This window comes from Triticum aestivum, chromosome 3B (genome assembly GCF_018294505.1).
Source record: "Triticum aestivum cultivar Chinese Spring chromosome 3B, IWGSC CS RefSeq v2.1, whole genome shotgun sequence".
Taxonomy (NCBI): domain Eukaryota; kingdom Viridiplantae; phylum Streptophyta; class Magnoliopsida; order Poales; family Poaceae; genus Triticum; species Triticum aestivum.
In genome coordinates this window covers 335,914,833-335,937,178 of record NC_057801.1, presented here as the reverse complement: position 1 = coordinate 335,937,178, position 22,346 = coordinate 335,914,833, and positions in this window count along the sequence as shown.

Here is a 22,346-nt window from a genome sequence, read left to right as displayed (position 1 = left end):
TTATCCAAATACTCCATGAAGATTGAGTTCATTAACCGAGAAAAAGTGGCTGGAGCGTTGGTTAAACCGAAGGACATGACGGTGTACTCGTATTGGCCATAGCGAGTAACAAAGGCCGTTTTAGGAATGTCCCCGTTTCTGATTTTGATTTGATGGTATCCCAACCTCAAATCCATCTTGGAGAAGACTGAGGATCCAGCGAGCTGATCATACAGATCGTTGATCCTGGGAAGTGGATATTTGTTCTTGATTGTGACCAAATTGACAGGTCGGTAATCTACAACCATCCGGTCCGTACCATCCTTCTTCTTGACGAATAGGACGGGGCAAGCCCACGGAGATGAACTAGGGCGGATGAAACCCTTTTTCAAGGATTCATCGAGTTGTTTCTTAAGCTCGGCTAGTTCTAGGGGTGCCATCTTATAGGGTCTTCTAGCAATCGGAACGGTTCCTGGAATGAGGTCTATTACGAACTCAACATCCCTGTCAGGTGGAACACCTGGCAATTCCTCTGGGAAGACATCCGGAAAGTCACGGACTACCGGAACGTCCTCAAGGTCTGGCAAAGGGCTGGCGTTAAGAGAATATAATTGTCGCTTGGCTATTCGGGTCAAGACATTGACTATCTTCCCCGAAGGATGGGTGAGTTGAACAGTTCTAGAGAAGCAATCAATTTTGGCTTGATGAGCTGACATCCAGTCCATACCCAAAATGATAGTAATATCTGAAGATTTAAGGGCTATCAAAGATGCAAGGAAAACAAGTCTGTCGACTTGGATTTCATTTCCATAACTTACCCTAGAGGTCTGCCATCTAGAACCAGGAGTAGAAATTTCCATAGTGGATGGCATGTCACAGAATGCAACGTTATGCAAACGAGCATAATTTTCGGATATAAAAGAATGAGAGGCTCCTGTATCGAAAAGAACAGATGCCGGGTGGCAATTAACAAGAAGCGTACCGAGAACAACGTTGGGATCCTCTTGAGCTTCTTTGGCAGAGATACAGTTGACATGGCCACGTGTAGCAGTGACCGGTTTAGCATGAAACACTTTCCCTGTCGGCTTGCCACGGCCAACAGCTTTAGCAGATTGATTGGGGTTGGTCTGGGGACACTCACGCATATAGTGACCAGATTCCCCACATTTGAAACAAGTCACGGAACTGGTACGTGGAGGAGCATTGTTGGTTGGACCCCCATAGGGCTTGGCCGGTGCAGACTGTTGAACAGGGCGAGGCGCCTGGAAGGATGGCCTCGGTGTGAACCTGGGTGGCAGGGCGGTGTTGGGTACCCACACGCGGCGCTTTTGAGGACCAGCACCGGATGAGGAACCCATGTCACGGCCATGCTTGCGTGTTGCGTCATAGTCAGTCTGACCAGTTTCAGCACTGATGGCTTTGTTGACAAGTTTCGAAAAAGATGTGCACTCATGCAGACGGAGGTCGCGGCGAAGCTCAGGACTAAGGCCCTTACGGAACCTTGCTTGCTTCTTGGCGTCAGTAGACACTTCCTCAGTTGCATATCGGGCGAGCTTACCAAACTCCCTGCTATAGGCATCCACAGAAAGTCGGCCTTGGGTGAAATTGCAAAATTCTTCACGCTTACGGTCCATGAGACCCTCCGGAATGTGATGTTCACGGAAAGCCTCGCTGAACTCAGCCCAAGTAGTGACATGGCCCGCTGGGCGCATAGCTCCATAATTCTCCCACCATAGACTGGCGGGGCCTTCAAGATGATATGCGGCAAAGGTGACCTTGTCAGCCTCCGCTACCAGCGCGGAACGCAGCTTGTGAGAGATACTGCGAAGCCAGTCATCAGCGTCGAGAGGCTCGACGGAGTGGTGGAACGTGGGTGGATGTAATTTGATAAAATCACTGAGTGACACCACGTTAGCCCTCTGATGGTGTGCTGTATTCTGTTCAATACGCTCCAACAAACGGTTTGTCTCCCGCTTGTTTCTCTCAGCTTCCATCATCACCTCAAAGTTCTGGAACCATTCTAACAACATAATGTGGTAGTAGAACTGAACTAGGCTTGTAACCATCAAACTTATAAGGTACTACTGATTAGTAACACGTGATCCTGATAGAGAGAACAGATCCTAATTCCTTAACCCCCGATGGAAGAATGGACTGACTCAGATCAGAAAGTCATAAGGTATAAGGAGTAAAAAGAGCCTTACGTTCCAACCCACAAACAATTCCCCTACATATAACTAAAGAATTTCTAGACTCAACATCGACCAGTTTGGCTTGGAGAACCTACAGGCAGTCCGGCTCTGATGCCAACGCTGTCAGGACCCCGACTCGATGTCACATTGATCTAGCTGGTAACACCTCATATCACTTTGCGGCCTCACGCACGGTATCCCCACGGGTGTCGTCTTACCTTTTTCCCGGGACCGTTTGCGCCTTTTGGCTCACGTATATGATAGTGTCGCTAGCATCCATATGATAAAGAGCCCGGGCTGACATGACTAGTCGTAAACCCAAAGTGGCACAGACTTACAGGGACAGGCATCCATGACCCAGCTTCGAACGTGTCGGTCATCAGCAAGTGGGTCCGGGCTGCAGCACTGGGCTAGCAGGACTCCGGTAAACCGGGCTGTAGCGGGCTAACAGGACTCCGGTACTCAAAGCGTGACATTTCCCCGAAGGGACAGACACAGGAACGAAGAAGGACACATGCCGGCCAGCCTAAGTGTTCCAGAGCAGTAGCAAGCTACCATGGCTCAGCGGTAACACTAGGAGACATTTCCCGGTAAGAGAGGCTACTAAAGATAAATAACTAGATAGTCAGATCCCACACATACCAAGCATTTCAATCATACACACAATATGCTCGATATGTGCAAATACAACGAAGCATCACAACATGACTCTACGACACAAGTACTTTATTTAAGGCTCAGGGAGCCATACATAACATACACAAAGGTACGGGTCTCACGACCCAACATTCAAGTCATACAGTCATACAAACCAGCAGCGGAAGTAACTTGTCTGAGTACAGACAACTAGTAAAATAAAAGAGGCTTGGAGAGCCTAGCTATACTACATGGTCCTTCACAAGCTCAGGGTCACCACCTGGGCCTTTAGCCTACTCGTTGATGTCAACGTCTACATAGAACCCATCAGAAGGGGTTGCAGCGTCTTCTGAAAAAATGTAAATTATAGCAACATGAGTACAAAGGTACTCAGCAAGACTTACATCAGATCCTACATACATGCATATTACCAAGAAGGGTTGGTGGAGTTATTGCAGCAAGCCAGCTTTGACTCTTGGCTAGACTATCCTACGATACTTCAACTTGAAATGGTTTTGCGCACACGAGTCCACTACTCACCACTTCAATACACTACCGAGGATCCACCTTCGTCTTCCTACGGAAGAGCCATCCTCGGCACTCACACTTATCTTGAGGCTTTTAGTAGTTTCCATTTACTTGTCTATGAACTGTATAGGCAACCAAGTAGTCCTTTACCGCGGACGCGGCTATTCGAATAGATCATGATAACCCTGCAGGGGTGTACTTCTTCATACATGTTTCCACCACTTAGCATCTGCACACGACATGTGCTCGGCAGACTTCAAGCGAAAGCCGACGTGGGTGTAGACCACGACCTACCTAAACACTTAAGCCTCTAGTCCAGGTTTATCGCCTATCCAGGTTCCATCCGCAGGGAGTCCAGCCGAGGTTTCCCATACGGCCCCGAACGATGTGAACAGGGTTCCCGAGATACCTAACGGGTATTCGGTACACCCGGCCACGTACCTACCGCATCACAGCCCACCCCTACGGTCAGCGCTGTCCACGGCCTCCAGTAGACTACAAACACCAGAAACTACTTGCAACTCCTGGACAGAGAGCTAGGGTGAATAAGAAGTCGAGCGGGGTCATATTTCAGGGCCCAATGCATGGTAGTAGCTGTATCTTCAATCACACATACATATCTCAGTGCTTAAGGTCGGCTTCAATGAAACAACCCACCATGTACTCCTACATGGCCTCTCATCGATACCTTTACCAAATCGTGTTCACCACACCACTCTCATTACCGACATAATCATTTCGCTCTAGCCCATCACCCAGATGAACCAGACCTGACACGACTCTAAGCATAGCAGGCATAGCAAGGTAGGAACAACACATACATATGGCTCAATCAACTCCTACACATGCTAGTGGGTTTCATCTAGTTACTGTGGCAATGACAGGTCATGCAAAGGAAATGGGTTCAACTACCGTAGCACACAGTAGTTTGAAACGCGTTGTCTTAATGCAGTAAAAGAGAGCAGGAGCGAGAACATGGGATTGTATCGATATGATCAAATGGTTGGTTGCTTGCCTGATGGTTCGATGCACTGATACGGTTCTTCGTTAGGGTAATCACGGTACTCCTCGGAGGCAGAACCTGTCGCAAAGGACACCGATACACAACCATCACCAAACAATGTGCAACAATATGATGCATGCATGAAACATGGCAATATGAGTGTGTTGGGCTAATGCAACTAAAACCAGAAGGGTTTGAACAAATTTGAATCGAAGATTCAAATTTCAAACTCAGACATGGCCTTTTAAAGTGCTTTTCCTTGTTCTGCTTAAAACATCAATTTAATTTGTTTGATCATGCATGAAAATAGTACAGATGGATAGATTGGATTTTTCTGATCATTTTTCATATATAAATTGTCTAATTTGGAGTTACAGAATAAAAGTTATGAATTTTTGAAGTTTAAATAATATTCTGGAATTTCCTGATTTAAATTAAATCCAGAAATATATATATTGCGCCAGCATGACGTCAGCATGACGTCAGTGGTCAACTGCGGCTGGCTGGGGTCAAACCTGACGTGTGGGGTCCACACGTCAGTGACAGGGGGGTTAAACAGGGTTAATTTAATCCTAATTAGGAATTAGTGGCACTGGGGCCCACTGGTCAGTGTCAGGGGGGTTGACTAACAGTGATTAGCACTAATCTGACCACCTGGCCGACGGGGCCCACGCGTCAGTGACCCTGGGGGGGTCAAACCCCAGGTCAAATAGGTCAAACCCACCGGCGACATGACGCCGGCGAGGCCCGAGACGGCGGCGCGATACGGAAACGCGCTACAGAGCACGGGCGAGGCCGTGCTTGGGCTCGTTGGAGAGCCCTTGCTCCCGCGCGTCGAACGGTGGTGGTGGCCGTGCCTGAGGTGGCCGGTACCGACGACGGCGAGCTCGCGAGCGGCGGCCGGAGTTCGGCCAACGGCGGGTTAGGCGATGCAGGGCGCTAGGGGAGGCGTTGGTGCGTGCTACGTGCTCCTGGTGAGGTGTGGAGCACGATGGTGTGCTCGGCTTCGAGCTACAACGGCTCCAGCCACGGCGGCGACGAGGCACGGCGGCGGCGAGCTTCGGAGCTCAAGGGGACGGCAACTACAGGATGCTAGGGACGACGGGGCAAGGGGGAATCGGGTCAGCGGCTCACCGCGGAGCTGCAGGGATGGTTAGCGGGCTCGGGGACGTACGGTAGCTCTCGAATCGACGGCGACGATCTCCGGTGGCCGAGGAGGGGAACGGCGACATGGGCGGCGATGCAGGGCTTCCGGAGGCCCGTGGATCGGTGGGGAGGAAGAGGGGGTCGAGGCAGAGCCTCTGGGCTAGTCGGGGGAGCGAGGGAAGGGCGGTGGCTGCTGCTATGGCGAACGGCGGCGATGGTGGCGTTCGGACACGGGAGAGGGAGAGCGAGGGAGAGGAGGGGAAGAACCGAGGGAGAGTGAGAGAGAGCAGGGGAGGGCGTGGCGTCGTCCGGGGCATCGAGACGAGGAGGGGAGGGGCAGGCAGGCAGGCGAGCAGGTGGCGTGGTGCGGTGGCGCGCGCGCGCGCTGGCCACACTCCCCTCCCTCTGTCGAGGACGAAGACGACAGAGGAGGGAGGCGGGCTGGGCCGCCTGCTGGCTGGGCCGGCCAGCTGGCTGGGCCGGACAGGGAGGGGCCCAGGTAAGCTCCTCCTTTTATTTATTTTTCTTTTTCTAATTTCTGACATTTGTTTTGATTTAAAAAAATATTAAATCATTTATTTACCTTATGCCAATTTTTGCAGGAGCTAGATATATTATTCCAGAGCTCCTTTATAATTGGCATAATATTTGGACATATATTAATATATATAACTAATATATTTCCAATGCAAATATTTATGCATTAATTCCAAATGCCCAAAATAAATACCTATGAGCTCTTAAAAATATTGGTTTGATTTTTATCTCTGTCCAATATTTTCAGAGAGCAACATGAGCATTTTCTTGGACCTTTTTGGAGAAATTTTTATTTGGATCATTTTCAAAAATGATTCTGAGGGTTTCACAAATCCCCATTTCAAATTAAATGGAAATTTAAACATGATGCACACACTCTGATGCATGACTAGCTAGGGTGTGACACGGCCTGTTTGAACACCCAGCAGTATCTATTGGTGTGGTTGGCTGGTTTGTTCGGTGTGCCATGAATTTGGCACGAGCGCTCTAGTATGCGGTCCAGACTGGATGATCCCTGATTATTTCTTTTGAACGGCTTTTTCCGCTGTCCGGATTTAGGTCCGCTAAATCCGGCGTTGACTGCCATGTCTTCCGCGTTGTCGCCGTTGTTCCGTCTCTTATGTCTGTTGCGCCGTGGCTTGCCGTTAGCATCCCGGCTGTCCGAAGTGACGGAATGGGGCGTGGTGCCGCTACGAGCTAACCAACTATCCTCACCCGCTCAAAAATGGGTCATTAGGGTTGTGAGAGCTGCCATAGACTTGGGTTTTTCCTGGCCGAGGTGTCTAGCGAGCCACTCGTCACGGATATTATGCTTAAAAGCCGCCAGGGCTTCGGCGTCCGTATGGTCTACTATTTGGTTCTTTTTAGTGAGGAACCGAGTCCAGAATTTCCGGACTGACTCTCCGGGCTGTTGAGTAATGTGGCTGAGGTCATCAACATCTGGTGGTCGCACATATGTGCCCTGGAAGTTGTCAAGGAATGCGCCTTCTAGGTTTTCCCAACTGCCAATGGAATTTGCTGGCAGGCTGTTTAACCAGTGTCAGGCTAGTCCTTTGAGCTTAAGGGGGAGGTACTTGATGGCGTGTAGATCATCTCCGCGGGCCATGTGAATGTGGAGAAGGAAATCTTCGATCCATACTGCGGGGTCTGTTGTGCCATCGTATGATTCGATGTTTACGGGTTTGAACCCTTCTAGGAATTCATGATCCATTACTTCGTCCGTGAAGCAGAGGGGGTGTGCGGCGCCTCTATGCCGGGCTATGTGGCTACGCAGGTCGGATTGATCTGGGTTGCTATGTTCGGCCCAGACGGATTTGTTGATGGTGTATCCGGCGTGACGGTCGTCGTCGCGCGCTGGGGCACGCCCCCTCGATCCGTAGATCGATCTTGGCTGTCCTGCTTTATTGTCTAGAATATCTTGCAGGTCGTGCCTATTGCCCTGAGCCGTAGCATATCGGCGTGGGGGTGCGGGCTGGTATCCGGGCTAGTATCCCGTTTTGTCCCGGCCACGGGGTGGCCGGTCAGCCATTTGGCGTTCGAGTCCATATTCCTCGGCTGCCAGGACTTCAGTCCATCTATATGTGAGCAGGTCTTGATCAGCTTGTAGTTGCTGCTACTTCTTCTTCAGGCTCCTTGCGGTGGCTATAAGCCTACGCTTGAAGCGCTCCTGCTCCACGGGATCCTCAGGTACGCCGAACTCATCGTCGCCGAGGCTGATCTCGTCTTCGGAGGGGGGCATGTAGTTGTCCTCCTCCGGGTATGCGTCTATCGCCTGTTCTTCTGGGATGACCTGCTCGTCTTCCTGTTCGTCCTTCTCAAAGGCGGGCTGATCAGGGTCATATTCTTCTTCGGCGCCATCTGGATTATTTTCACCTCCGGGGCCGGTGTTGCTATGGCGGGGCTTGGAGCGGCGCCGACGACGCCCATTCTTTGATTTTCTTCCCGAGGGGTTATCCTCCGTTGCCTCGTCGCCATTAGTATCCTTCGGAGTGTCCACCATATATATATATCATATGAGGAGGTGGCCGTCCACCACCCGGTGAGCGGTGGCTCCTGTGATTCTCCTACATCGTCGTCCATACCGTCGATGTCTTCGGAGTCGAAGTCAAGCACGTCGGTTAGATCATTGATCGTGGCAATGAAGTGGGTGGTGGGTGGGCAACGAATTCTGTCATTGTCTACTTCCCACTCGAGCCGGACATAGTTCGGCCCGGAGTCTCCTGACAAGGAGAGAGACTTCAATATGTCCAGCATGTTGCCAAAGGGTGAGTGCTGAAAAACGTCCGCCGCGGTGAACTCCATCACCAGAGCTCAACCAGGATCGGAGGGCTCGGGGGCGCGCGGACTGGAACCTGCGTCCAGATATGGATTTGGGGGTCCGGAGTCATAGGTTCCCTCAGGGGTGAAACCTGTGTTCGGCTCCATCACTGATGGAGGTACGGCGTGAGGGACGGGGTCCAACCCTCCATCCTTAGGCGAAGCGACCTGTCCCGGAGTTATATCCGAGGTTTCTGCCGGGACGATATCCCGAGCGACGTCTGACAGCAGGTCTAAGCCGTGCTCATCGCGAGTGTTCGGCGCTTCTGGCTGGCCCGAATCTGTCGAAGATCAACTCTCCACGGATATCCTCCGTGTAGTTCAGGTTTCCGAACCTTATTTGATGGAAGGGGGCATAGCTATCAATATGCTCCAAGTGGCCAAGCGAATTGGCCCGCAGTGCGAAGCCGCCGAACACGAAGATCTGTCCGGGGAGGAAAGTCTCACCCTGGGCAGCGTTGTTAATGATGATTGAAGGAGCCATCGAGCCTGACGGTGACGTCACAGAGGAACTCTCAATGAAAGCACCAATGTCGGTGTCAAAACCGGCGGATCTCGGGTAGGGGGTCCCGATCTGTGCGAAAGGCCGATGGTAACAAGAAGTAAGGGACACAGATGTTTACCCAGGTTCGGGCCCTCTCGATGGAGGTAAAACCCTACTTCCTGCTTGATTAATATTGATGATATGGGTAGTACAAGAGTAGATCTACCACGAGATCGTAGAGGCTAAAACCCTAGGAGCTAGCCTATGATGGTATGAATGTAATTGTGATCGTCCTTCTAAGGACCAACCTCTCCGGTTTATATAAACACCGGAGAGGGCTAGGGTTTACATGGAGTCGGTTATTAGGAAGGAAATATAATATCCGGATCGCCAAGCTTGCCTTCCATGCCAAGGAAAGTCCCATCTGGACACGAGCCGAAGTCTTGAGTCTTGTATCTTCACGCTTCAATAGTCCGGAAGTTGTACACAGTCCGGCTGTCCGGATACCCCCTAATCCAGGACTCCCTCGATAACCAAGCCGTAACATAATACTCCGAGGGCAACATGACACTACTATCATGATGAATCCAAGAACGATAATGCTACCACCCCATTAGCAATAACTAGCTATCCAGCTAAGATCCACATGCAAGCATCATCTCTGAACATAATACTAGAAAGCAACATACCAACTACCATCCCGGAAATAATCATACTAGCCACTAATAATCCAAAGGCAACATGACATCGAGAGTAATGCTCCGAAAAATACTATCAGATACCAACATGAAAATAATTATAGCATAAGCCACTAATAATCCAAAGGCAACATGTCATCCACATAAGCTGTAAAATATTAGCCCTGGAACTCCAAGCAACATCATGGCAATAACAAGTTCAACACAACTCTGAGAAAATGCCATGAACAAATCACAAGTAGCTAAAATAAAATTTTAAACAAGTTCAAATAATTTAAACCATGTCACTGCATTACATGATTCAAATGGAGGATGTGGCTTGCCTGGGGTGGAAGGATTCACCGGAAGAAAGTGCGAGAAACTCGCGGAAAGAATCGCCGGAAAATGTGCTCTCTCGGAGGGGGCTGAATAAGGGCAGGGGCAAAATGGTCATTTTCCAAATGTCAAAGCATATTGAAAATGATTCCATCGGAACGGGCTCGACGAGACGAAGAAGTGGGCTTTGGATCACCTCATTTGGAGTTACGAGTAAAAAGATACGACCATTTAAAGCCTAGTGACTAATCTGCAAAAATAACTTCTACAAACAGGTCCCTGGCACTTTAAATAGAAAACGGCTTTCTCAGAAATACGCTTTCGGGAGAGTAAAGCGCATTCTGGCCCGAAGAAGAAGGGAATACGCTTTCGGTTAGGGAAAGTATACTCACTAGGAGTACATCTCCACTTATCCACATCAGTGAGGGGGCGTGGCCGGGCCTTGTGTCGCTTATAGGTGGGACCCGCGCTACTTATCTCTCCTCCGGTCTCGTTCTTCCTCTCCCCCTGACACCACATACAGAGCAGAGATGGGCCACCGGCGCCGGCGCTCGCCAGGCCAGCTCCGGCCAACGCGCAGGAAGCTGTGACCACCGCCGAGCTTGGGAGAGAGCGCCGCCTTCATCTCGGCTAGACACAGACGCCGTGGTGCACCGAGACGAGCAGGGCTTCGTCCATGGTGGACGGAGGGCTCGGGCAACTCCGGGCAAGGCGCCACGCCATGGAGAGAGGGCGGAGAGCTACGTGAAAGGGACCAGGGTGGTGGTGGAGGCTCTTGGTGGTCGAAAGAAGAGGAGAGGGGCTTGGCATTGTGCCAATTTAGGCGGAGGGGAACCGCGGCCATGGCGGCCATGGAGGTCGAGGAGAGGCTCTGGTGCTCGTGGAAGAGGCTCGGGAGGGCTGCAGGAGTGAGATGAGGAGGCTGGTGAGCTAGGAAGGGGCTCGGACTGACTATTTATAGCCGAGGAGAGGCGGTTGGGCGAGGGCCGAGGTGATGTGCCCCCGCTCGAGCTCGGCCAACGCTCTGGCGCGCTCAGCAAGCACGGGCGGCCATGGCAACACGACGAGGGATCGATGCTGAGGGTCACAAAGAAGAATGCTACGCTGGGGAGCAGAGGAAACGGACGGAGCAAGGACCGGGTCAAGCGACGCACAGTGCGCTCGTGGGCGCGCGTCGGCCAGCTCCGATGAGGAGGCTTTGGGAGGGGGCAGAGGGTGATGGGTGATGGGTGAGGCCAGGAAAGTCAGGTCGGCACACTAGGACACACGAACTCCGTCGAGGCAGAGCTGGTCGGCGCATCCCGACGAGGAGAGCATGCTCGATGCAGCTGGAGCCCGTGGTTTTGCATGCCAGAGGTGCAGTGACCACGGGCACTGGCATGAAGAGGACAATATATGATGCAGCGAGATGTGTAGTGATTAGTCCCTTCATCACTGAGTCGAGGAGAGGTGGTTAATCGACAAACGGAGCACTAGAGAGATGTGAGGACTCGCTGAAAGTTTGTTGCATCGAACTTGAACGTGCACTGCTGATTAACAGGAACTTGATTGGGCCAAATGGAGTTGTCTGGGGTGTTTATCTATCGAAGGACTACTGTCCTGGAGGTTTTGAGAATATTTCGACCACAAAATAACCTACTTGCTTTGCAACTGCCATTTGGGTCCAGAAACTAAATCAAGATGATGCACTCATTTGGAGTAGCCACTTCATCTCAACTTGGGTAGATCATGATGATTTGGATAGGTCATGATGCTGTAAAAAGCTCATACCAAATGGGTTCATCAAAATGGTACTTGCTTCACAAACATTATTTCTGTCCAGAAACTTAGAATAATTTTGGCGATCAAATGGATTGATGAAATGATGCCACACTGGGTGGAGAGACGTTTTATGGGTAGGAGAATGATCTGGTAATTTATCAGAATTTTTGAAGCAATATAAAATACACTTGCTTCACAACCTGAAAATATTGCCAGAATCAAAGATTTGGCCCTGTGCTCACATAGATGATTGGATGGGGCTGCAAATTGGTGGAGGGTTTAATATGAGTACATGAAGGAGTGTGCAAAATTGCAACTCACTTGGATACTCCTAGCTAGTACTTCCTTCACAAAGCCTTCTGTCTGACAAAAACTTTGAAAAATCACCGAGGAAGATTGGCTAAGCAAATGAGTTTGAATTTGTGCATGAGGCAATTATTTGAACATATAAGCATGCCCAAAAAGTGTGGGAGTAACTAGGAAAATATAAATGACACTTCCTTCACAAAGTGCCATTTAGGGCGGAATAGAAGAATAATTATTGGGGAACTATTTTTGAGATGAGGCAAGAAGGTTTGGGCATATTTTAGCAACATATAACCCAAAGGAATTTTGAGAATTATTTCGAAATTTTTGGATAGACAAAATTATAGGTTGCTTCACAACCTAGGGCAATTGAGGTTATTCCTTTAATGAAAAGGGATTTTTCCTCAAGAAAATAATATTGGGATTTGGGCTAAGGAGTGAAGTGACATGATCTTGGCAAGGTTTTTAGAATGATGAGCCACTTGGGAGGGTATGAGGATGATTTTCCAGGTGGCAAGGCCACAGAACCACTCTAAAAAGGAAAAACAGAGCAAAATCCAAATAAATTAAAAGAAATAGAAAAGGGCCAAAAGCCAGGCTGTTACATCAGTAAAAGACAAAAATCCACATCATTCAAGCCAACAAATGAAATAGTAAAATTTCAAGTGCACCCAACAGATCCTGATAAAGTGACATCCATAGGAACACAGCTGGACCCTGAAGTTGACGAGGCAATAAGGACATTCCTGCGTGAAAACTGGGAAATATTCACCTGGCTCCCTCAGATATGCCAGGAATCCCACGCAGGCTAGCAGAGCACGACCTCAACATTTTAAAAGGCTTCAGGACAGTGAAACAAACTCTGCTCCGATTTTCCGAACCCAAACGGCAAGCCATGGGCAAAGAGCTCGCAAACTGCTAGATGCCATATTCATCAGCGAGATCAAGCACCCCGAGTGGGTAGCAAATCTAGTTATGGTACCCATGAAGGATAAGTCTTGGCGGCTCTGTGTCGACTTTCAAGAACTTAACGAGGCCTGCCCTAAGGATCCTTTCCCCCTGCCAAGAATAGACCAGATCATCGATGCCACCGCCGGACACGACTCGTTATGCTTCCTTAACGGATACTCCGGATACCACCGGATTAAGATGAAGGAGTCTGATCAGGCAGCAACCACATTCATCACCCCTTATGGGCCTTTCTGCTACAACACCATGCCGTTCGGTCTAAAAAACGTAGGAGCCACATACCAGCGCATGATTCAAACATGCCTCGAAAACCAAATTGGTAGAACAATCGAGGCATACGTGGATGGCATGCTTGTCAAAACCAAACACATAGACCAACTGGTAGACGGCCTATGCCAAACCTTTGACAACCTGTGGGTTTACGGCATACGGCTCAACCCAGAAAAATGCGTCTTCAGGGTCCCTGCCGGAAAGCTACTCGGATTCATCGTTTCCCATAGAGGAATCGAGGCCAACCCGACCAGAATTAGAGCGATGTCTCATGTCACAATACCAATAGAGCTCAAGCATGTCCAGAAGCTAGCAGGATGCGTGGCAGCCTTGAGCCGCTTCAAATCTCGCCTCGGAGAAAAGACATTGCCACTCTACAAGCTGCTCCAAAAGACGAAGAACTTCCAGTGGACAGATGAAGCAACTGCGACACTCGAGGAGATTAAAACACTCCTCGCTGGCAACCCTATCTTGGCTGCACCCAGCGTTGGCGAACCCATGCTACTATGCAGTTCATCCACCAATCAGGTGGCCAGCAGGGTGCTCATCGTGGAGCGGGAGTCTAGGGGCCATGAGTTTCAAGTCCAGAAGCCGATCTATTATGTGTCCGAGGTACTTACGCCATACAAATCATCATACCCGCACTATCAAAAGATAGCCTACATAGTTTTTATGGCGCCCCGAAAGCTACAACACTACTTTCAAGAATCTTCGGTCACAGTTGCATCAGAGGTTCCCTTGAATGACATAATCAATAACAGGGACGCCACGGGCCACATCACCATATGGGCCATCAAGTCGCTCCCTTCGAGATAATATACAAGCCATGCCGAGCCATTAAATCTCAGATGCTGGCCGACTTCATAGACGACTGGACGGAGGCCGAACAACCTAGAGAGTACACTACATATTCACACTGGGCAATGTATTTCGACGGCTCAAAGATGTTAGGCAGTTTGGGGGCTGGAGTCATCCTATCTCCCCTATAGGCGACATTGTTCGGTATGTCCTCCAAATAATGTACACGAACTCCAACAATGTAGCCGAGTACGAAGCACTACTACATGGTATTTGTATGTCCACGTCAATGGGCGTGCAACTTCTCAAGGTAATGGGAGATTCAAACCTGGTGATCTCTGAAGTTAATGGCGAATTCGACCCCAAGGACAGCAAGATGGCGGCATACAGAAACGCGGTCCTTCGGATATCGGCCGGATTTGAGGTCCTGCAATTTCACCATGTCGCTAGAGACAACAATCAAGCAGCTGACGTCCTCGCCTGTATGGGCACCAAGCGTGACCCGGTTCCCAAAAACACCTTCCTCGAGCGGCTCTTTAAGCTCTACGTGGTGTGGCAGGACGATGTTACCGGTACACCGTCCAATTAGCCTGCACACAATGTCTCGCCCAAAAATGAATAGGACGATCATGTCATTGGCGGATCCACACTCGAGGAAACACCTTCTGCCCACGAAGTCATTGCCGTAATCCCACCCTAGACAGAACCCCTACTAGCCTACCTCACACAACATTAGCTTCCGGAGTATCGAACGGAAGCATGATGTATAGTTCGGTGCTCTAAAGCACACAAGTTCCATGATGGTGAACTCTATAAGAAGAGTACCACATGAATCTTACAATGGTGCATCTCCGAAGAAGACGGCCAGTAGCTCTTGGCAGAGATTAACCCAGGGCATGGGCGGACACCACACGGTAGCTCGGGCTTTGGTCAGCAAGGCTTTCCGAGCAGGTTTCTTCTGGCCTACCACCCGTGAAGATGCCCGGACATTAGTCCAACATTTCCTCGGATGCCATCTGTTTGCAAATCAAAGCAACATGCCCCCCACAGCTCTTCGGACGATACCGATAACATGGCCTTTCGCGGTCTGGGGTTTCGACATAGTCGGGCCACTCAAAGGGGGGACAAACAAAAACAAGTACATATTGGTCATGGTCGACAAATTCACCAAGTGGATCGAGGCGAGGCCCGTCACTTCAGTAGAATCTGGGCCGGCCGTCGACTTCTTATCCGATGTAGTACACCATTATCTTGTCCTGCGCAGCATAATTACCGATAATGGTAGCAACTTCACCGCCCAGGAAGTTAAAGACCGGTGCGGGAAAATATGCCTTAAGCTCGATTACGCCTCAGTGTACCACCCATAGACCAACAAACAGGTTGAACGAGACAACGAGCTCATTATGAGCGGCATTAAGCCTCACGTAGTCCGATCCCTTAAATAATCAGACTGCCATTGGGTCAAGAAACTCGATTCCGTACTATAGGGCTTGCGCACTACTCCTAACCGGCCAACCGGATACACTTCATTTTTATGGTATACGGTGCGGAAGCTGTCCTCCCATGCGACCTTATCCATGAAGCGCCTAGAGTGCGCATGTACGAAGAAAAGGAAGCCGACCTTTATCGGCAGGATGATTTGGATGCTGTGAAGAAGAACGGGATATAGCTCGAGCTCAATCCGTGTTCTATCAACATCAAGCACGACGTTACCACAACCGTGAAGTCCAAGCAAAGAACTATAACATGGGAGACCTCATCCTCCGACTCCCCAAAAACAAAAGAATAAACTATCACCTAACACTACTAGGAAAATGCTTATACACAGTCGCCTGAAGTCTCCGCCGACGATGCCATCGCCCCGTGTGCCTCGGCCTCCTCCTCGCCCCGTGTCGAGGCCGCCGTTCCAGCGCCGCGCCCTCGACCCCGTCGCCCCGCCGCACTCGTCGCCGGCAACTCGGACGCCGCCCCTTCCTCATCCTCCTCCTCGAGCATGCCTCGCTCAACTACAGGGCTATGTGAGCCCCCTTCCATTCCCCTCTCTCCCCTTGGCAGACCCGCTGTCGTGCTTGTTGCCGCTGCGGTAGTCCTCCTCTGGCTCAGGCAAGCACACCACGGTGCTTCTGGCATCGCGTGGGAGCTGCCTAGCCCTTCGGTGCTTTGCGTGCGTGCTCCTCGCATCGGCCCCCTCGAGTTCTTGCTTCGGCCGCCGCCTCGCACCGTCCTGCTGCCTTCGCTCCGCCCCTGCCGCCTCGCACGAGGCCGCAGCGCGCCTGCTGCTGCCTCTGGCGACCCCCTCCTGCGTCGGTTTCCTTCGCCGGAAACGGCCGGCCGGCGAGCCCTACCCTGACCGCCGGCGCGCGATGGCGCCCGCGCCCCTCGATGCGGCCCGGTTCGCCCCTCGTTCGGGCACCCGCCCCATTAACTGCCAGCGCCAGCGCCCGCTAAGACCCCCCCCTTGACAATGACAGATGGGGCCCACGCCCTTAGAGCATTAAAAAAAGAATTAAGGAATTAATAATAATAATAATAATAATGATGAATTTAATTAATTAATTAATTAACTAAATTAATTAAGTTAATTAATCCTACTTAATTAGTCTAAATTAACCTGTTAGTCTAACTGAGCAGTAATAAGTTTAACTAAACCCTAGTTACCTAAACAGAGTATGACAGGTGGGTCCCACTAGACCCACACGTCAGATTGACCCAGTCAACCCCTGTTGACTGCTGACGTCATGCTAACGTCAGCAAACACTATTCTGGATAATGTTGAAATTAAATAGTTAAATAAATCCTAAAAATGATTTAAATCTTTTAAATAATATAAAATAAACCGTAGCTCAGATGAAAATACTTTCTACATGAAAGTTGCTCAGAACGACGAGACGAATCCGGATACGCAACCCGTTCGTCCGCCACACACCCCTAGCATACCGAACACGCAATTTTCCCCCTCCGATACCTCTGCCCGAACACGCGAAACACCGGGGATACTTTCCCGGATGTTTCCCCCCTTCGTCGATATCACCTACCACTACGTTAGGTCACCCCTAGCACCGCATATTGCCGCGTCTTGCTTTGTGTTACATTTGATTGCTCTGTTATTTATTGTGTTCCCCCTTCGTTACTTCTTTCTGGTAGACTCTGAGACCGGTGCCGATGTCCGTGTGTTCGACTACACCGAAGATGACCCCTCCTTGCCAGAGCAACCAGGCAAGCCCCCCCCCCCCTTGATCACCAGAGATCGCCTATTCTTCTCTATACTGCTTGCATTAGAGTAGTGTAGCATGTTACTGCTTTCCGTTAATCCTATTCTGATGCATAGCCTGACATTGTTGCTACATCTGTTGATACCTTACCTGCAATCCTAAATACTTAGTATAGGATGCTAGTTTATCATCATTGGCCCTACATCCTTGTCAGTCTGCCTTGCTATACTATTGGGCCGTGATCACTCGGGAGGTGATCACGGGTATATACTATACATACATTCATACTATACAGATGGTGACTAAAGTCGGGTCAGCTCGAGGAGTACCCGCAAGTGATTCTGATGAGGGGGCTGAAAGGATAGGTGGCTCCATCCCGGTAGAGGTGGGCCTGGGTTCCCGACGGCCCCCGACTGTTACTTTGTGGCGGAGCGACAGGGCAGGTTGAGACAACCTAGGAGAGAGGTGGGCCTGGCCCTGGTCGGCGTTCGCGGATACTTAACACGCTTAACGAGATCTTGGTATTTGATCTGAGTCTGGCCATTTGGTCTATACGCACTAACCATCTACGCGGGAGTAGTTATGGGTATCCCGGCGTCGTGGTATCAGCCGAAGCCTTCGTGACGCCAGCGACTGAGCGGCGCGCGCCGGATTGGAACGTAAGCCTGCTCTTGTATTAAGGGGGCTAGTTCTGCTTTCGGCCGCCCTCGCAACATGCAGGTGTGCTAAGGGCGATGGGCCCAGACCCCTGTGCGCTTAGGTTTAGACCGGCGTGCTGGCATCTCTGTTGTGCCTATGTGGGGCTGCGACGTGTTGATCTTCCGCGGCCGGGCATGACCCAGGAAAGTGTGTCCGGCCAAATGGGATCAAGCGTGTTGGGTTATGTGGTGCACCCCTGCAGGGAAGTTAATCTATTCGAATAGCCGTGATCTTCGGAAACAGGACCACTTGGAGTTGCACCTTGACCTTATGACAACTAGAACCGGATACTTAATAAAACACACCCTTCCAAGTTCCACAGACAACCCGGTGATCGCTTTTCCACAGGGCGACGAGGGGAGGATCGCCGGGTAGGATTATGCTATGCGATGCTACTGGAGATGCTACTTGGAGATGCTACTTGGAGGACTTCAATCTACTCTCTTCTACATGCTGCAAGACGGAGGCTGCCAGAAGTGTAGTCTTCGATAGGACTAGCTATCCCCCTCTTATTCTGGCATTCTGCAGTTCAGTCCACTGATATGGCGTCCTTACACATATACCCATGCATATGTAGTGTAGTTCCTTGCTTGCGAGTACTTTGGATGAGTACTCATGGTTGCTTTCTCCCCCCTTTCCCCCTTTCCTTTCTTTCTGGTTGTCGCAACCAGATGCTGGAGTCCAGGAGCCAGACGCCACCGTCGACGACGACTCCTACTACCGGAGGTGCCTACTACTACGTGCAGCCCGCTGACGACGACCAGGAGTAGTTAGGATGATCCCAGGCAGGAGGCCTATGCCTCTTTCGATCTGTATCCCAGTTTGTGCTAGCCTTCTTAAGGCAAACTTGTTTAACTTATGTCTGTACTCAGATATTGTTGCTTCCGCTGACTCGTCTATGATCGAGCACTTGTATTCGAGCCCTCGAGGCCCCTGGCTTGTATTATGATGCTTGTATGACTTATTTATTTTTAGAGTTGTGTTGTGATATCTTCCCGTGAGTCCCTGATCTTGATCGTACACGTTTGCGTGCATGATTAGTGTACGATTGAATCAGGGGCGTCACAAGTTGGTATCAGAGCCGACTGCCTATAGGAATCCCCTTTCCAACTCCTTGGCCGAAGTTGAGTCTAGTCATTGAAAAACTTTTACTAACATGGCTGTGCGGCCCATGGGCCCACGTCGCCATTGGGTGACATTAGGATCTTTTATTCCTCGTCTATACTCTGGGACTCTGAGCTCTCTTCTATTCGGGTTAAATGATTTTGCTAAAAACAAAACTAACTTTAGGTTCTCGAAAATACTTTCTCCCGGAGAGCCCCTCATTTCAGGTGATCGCCTGCTGCGCTAGAAGATTCCGAAGTTACTCTACGATCTCTCGAGTCTTTGTGCCATCGCATTTGCAATTTCCTTCCATGATCAACCCCTATGAAAACTGCATACACTTGCCATTCATACAATCATTCCCCGCTGATCTTGTTATTACAAGATACCCCCCAAATTCTCTCTATAGTTTTGAGAATACTTTGTGCCTACTGCCCTGCAGTTCTTTGCCACCTGAATACCCCTACGGATAATTTCTCGCACTTATCGAGTATCCATTCTTTCCCAGTTGATTCATGTATTTCACAACTGTCTTCGAAATACCATTCGATCTTCCGAAAATCCTGAGCAACCTATTGCTCTTGAAATTCTTGCTTGCTTGCATTATGGTTAATCCCATAAGTCTCGTAATCTTATTGGCATCCCTTGTCATTATCATTTTGAGTCTGTTGATTCAATATGTTGCGAACGCTCGCAATCCCCAGTCAGATTCTAGAATTCATCCTTCTGACCCAGACGTCTTTTGGATATGAGCTGGTTCTTGACCAATCAATGCCTTGATCGGTTGTGCTTCTAAGTCTATTGAACTTATTCATTTTCGATCAGAACATTTGCTTTTGATCCCTTGATTTGGAAATCATAAATTCCTTTGCAATTGAGCCTTGAATTAGTCCGTTGTTTCTATACCCCAATGCCTTTGCATTGTTTCTTCTTCTGATTGTGTGTCGATGCTCACATCAGCTCCGCTATGGACCGTCGGATCCTTTGTTGTAATATCATCCGACAGTGTCCTTCGTATACAAAAACCTCGAGAAGATCTTTCCTTGATACATAATGCATTCGGTAAATTGTATCCTCTCCTTTTGTCACCCATGCTCTACTATCGAGCTTGTGTTAATTACTATTGAAGTTTGTGGTATATGTTCCTAAGATGCCCTGATGGGTTGAACCTACGCGTTCCCTAATCCATGTGAACCCGAAAGATTTCACGGGTCATACTTATCTGGTATTGCACCAGGTAAAACTTTCAAGAACTAATGTCATTTTTGAAATACGAGAGGTGAATGGAAGGTTATGCATTGACGAAGTGGGAGTTGACCTTGAACCTTTGTGTTCATGCCCATGGACACGGTGTAGATCCTATCATGGAAGCTTCTGCAATAATAACTATTTCCTTGGAAATATCATCTGGATCTGTGAATTGACCTTTGCAATCGTGGTTCCGACCATGATCTCCTTTAAATACCATTTCTCGTTCATGTTTAAGCACTTATCTTCTTTATAGCAATACCCCAGTCCAAGCTCTACTTTGGACTGTCGTCGAGTATTACCCCCTGGTATCTCGAGATTATCTTGGAACTGCATAACTCCTTATGAGTTCTTCATCAAGTACTACATTCTCATTGATTCCAATTTTTCACGGGCTCTGAGTTATTTAACACTCAAAGACATCGATAACTGAACCGAGTCCGCATCGCGATTAAACAACTCTTAGTAACCTTCATTTCTTACAAGTTTAATACTCCATCACGTAACTCCTAGCCTGATCGGCTATACCATTATCATGCTAAACCTTAACTGTGCTACCTGGTCCTTAATCTCGGAGCACAACTTTCGATGATGAGCTAAGCTTACGTCGAGCTTCCTCGTCCTATCAATTCTCCTTGAACAACAAACTTGATTCCAAGTTTGTGTCGTACCCTTGGTTCCAATAACCTTTCGCTTCACCATTCATTTGACTTGATGTCATCGCCGAGCGATTATATCTTCATGAAACCTCTCTACAAATGTGTCATGATCATCATCAACATTTTGAGCTCTTCCAGGATATCGATTGAATTCATGAAGAGAAATACCATCCTTGCCCTCGATGATTTGTGTTATCTCAACCACTTTATTGCCTTCCGTTCAACACAAACTTGTTCGTGTTTTGTGTTATACCTTGAGTTCCTTGCTATCCAGCAGTTGATCTTCTTTACCTTGGAGCATTACCATCTCTTATGTCAATAATGTCATGAGAATTTCACCACCTCTTATGCATTCTTGGTACAAGTGATACTTCCTGCCATCTTCATTCATTCCTTGGTCCCCGTGTTGTTTCTAAATAGAAAACCGACAGTTGAACTATGATGTGTGAATTCAAAACTTCTAGCGACCCTATTGCTTTCAAGTAAATGGTCAACCGTTCATTCTTAGACTATTGTTTATTGGATCACCATTCTAACTTGATCATGCACCCTAAGTCCATATTTCGGGTGCAACTTTCAAACAAATGTTTAGGTGTATATGTTTTTCCTCGAGCATACATCATTATATCATTTGATATGACAAATGTTATCTCCTTCTTCACATAATTGTGGAAATCCATCTTTTGGGAAATCTCGATGCTATGTCGCTGAGCCCATCAGCGACCTCCTCATCCTCTCCTTGGTTTAATAATGAACTATTGTTTCAGGAATCCTCTCCCATAGTTCATTTCCCGAGAATCTTGCAATGTCATTTCGTCTATTTGTGTTGCACCTTTTCTTCTCGGACATCCTGAGTCTGAGGTATCATGACACCAATCGAATCTAAATCTCGGTCAGATATGATGGTTGGGACAACTTTCCACGAGATATGATGTTGGTCCTTTGATGACCCGGTAAGATGATGTCATGCCTAGCACACCTGGCCGGAGGACCTATTGTTATAGTTTCCTTTTGGCAAGGTTAGTCATTCTTCCGTGAGGAAATTGTAAGATTTATTCTATAAGTTGTTCCTGATGGATCCTTTTTGTTTCCAAAGTCTGACCTTCACCTGTTGACCATGTCAATGCTATCTCGAAGCATGTCTATGGTACTCTGATTTTCAACAGGAACATTTGAAGCCCAATGTTAAATGTTTCCTGCTCAATTATCCAAACACCGCTGTATGGGTAATGTCATGAAAATTCTCTCCCGTACCTAAAGAGTTTTCTACATTATATCCTGTCTTGGATATCATGCTCTAATTGCCCTTGGGAAGGATATACCCTTGAAATATGTGTTTAAACACATTTTCCTTTCCATTGTTCTGTTTAATCTGATAATCGTATTTTCCTTTCCGTTGGTTGGTTTAACGTGTCTTGTGATCTATATGATCTAAGCAGTAATATTCTCTTGCTTATGTAAACATGTTGGTGTACAATTCTGTCAG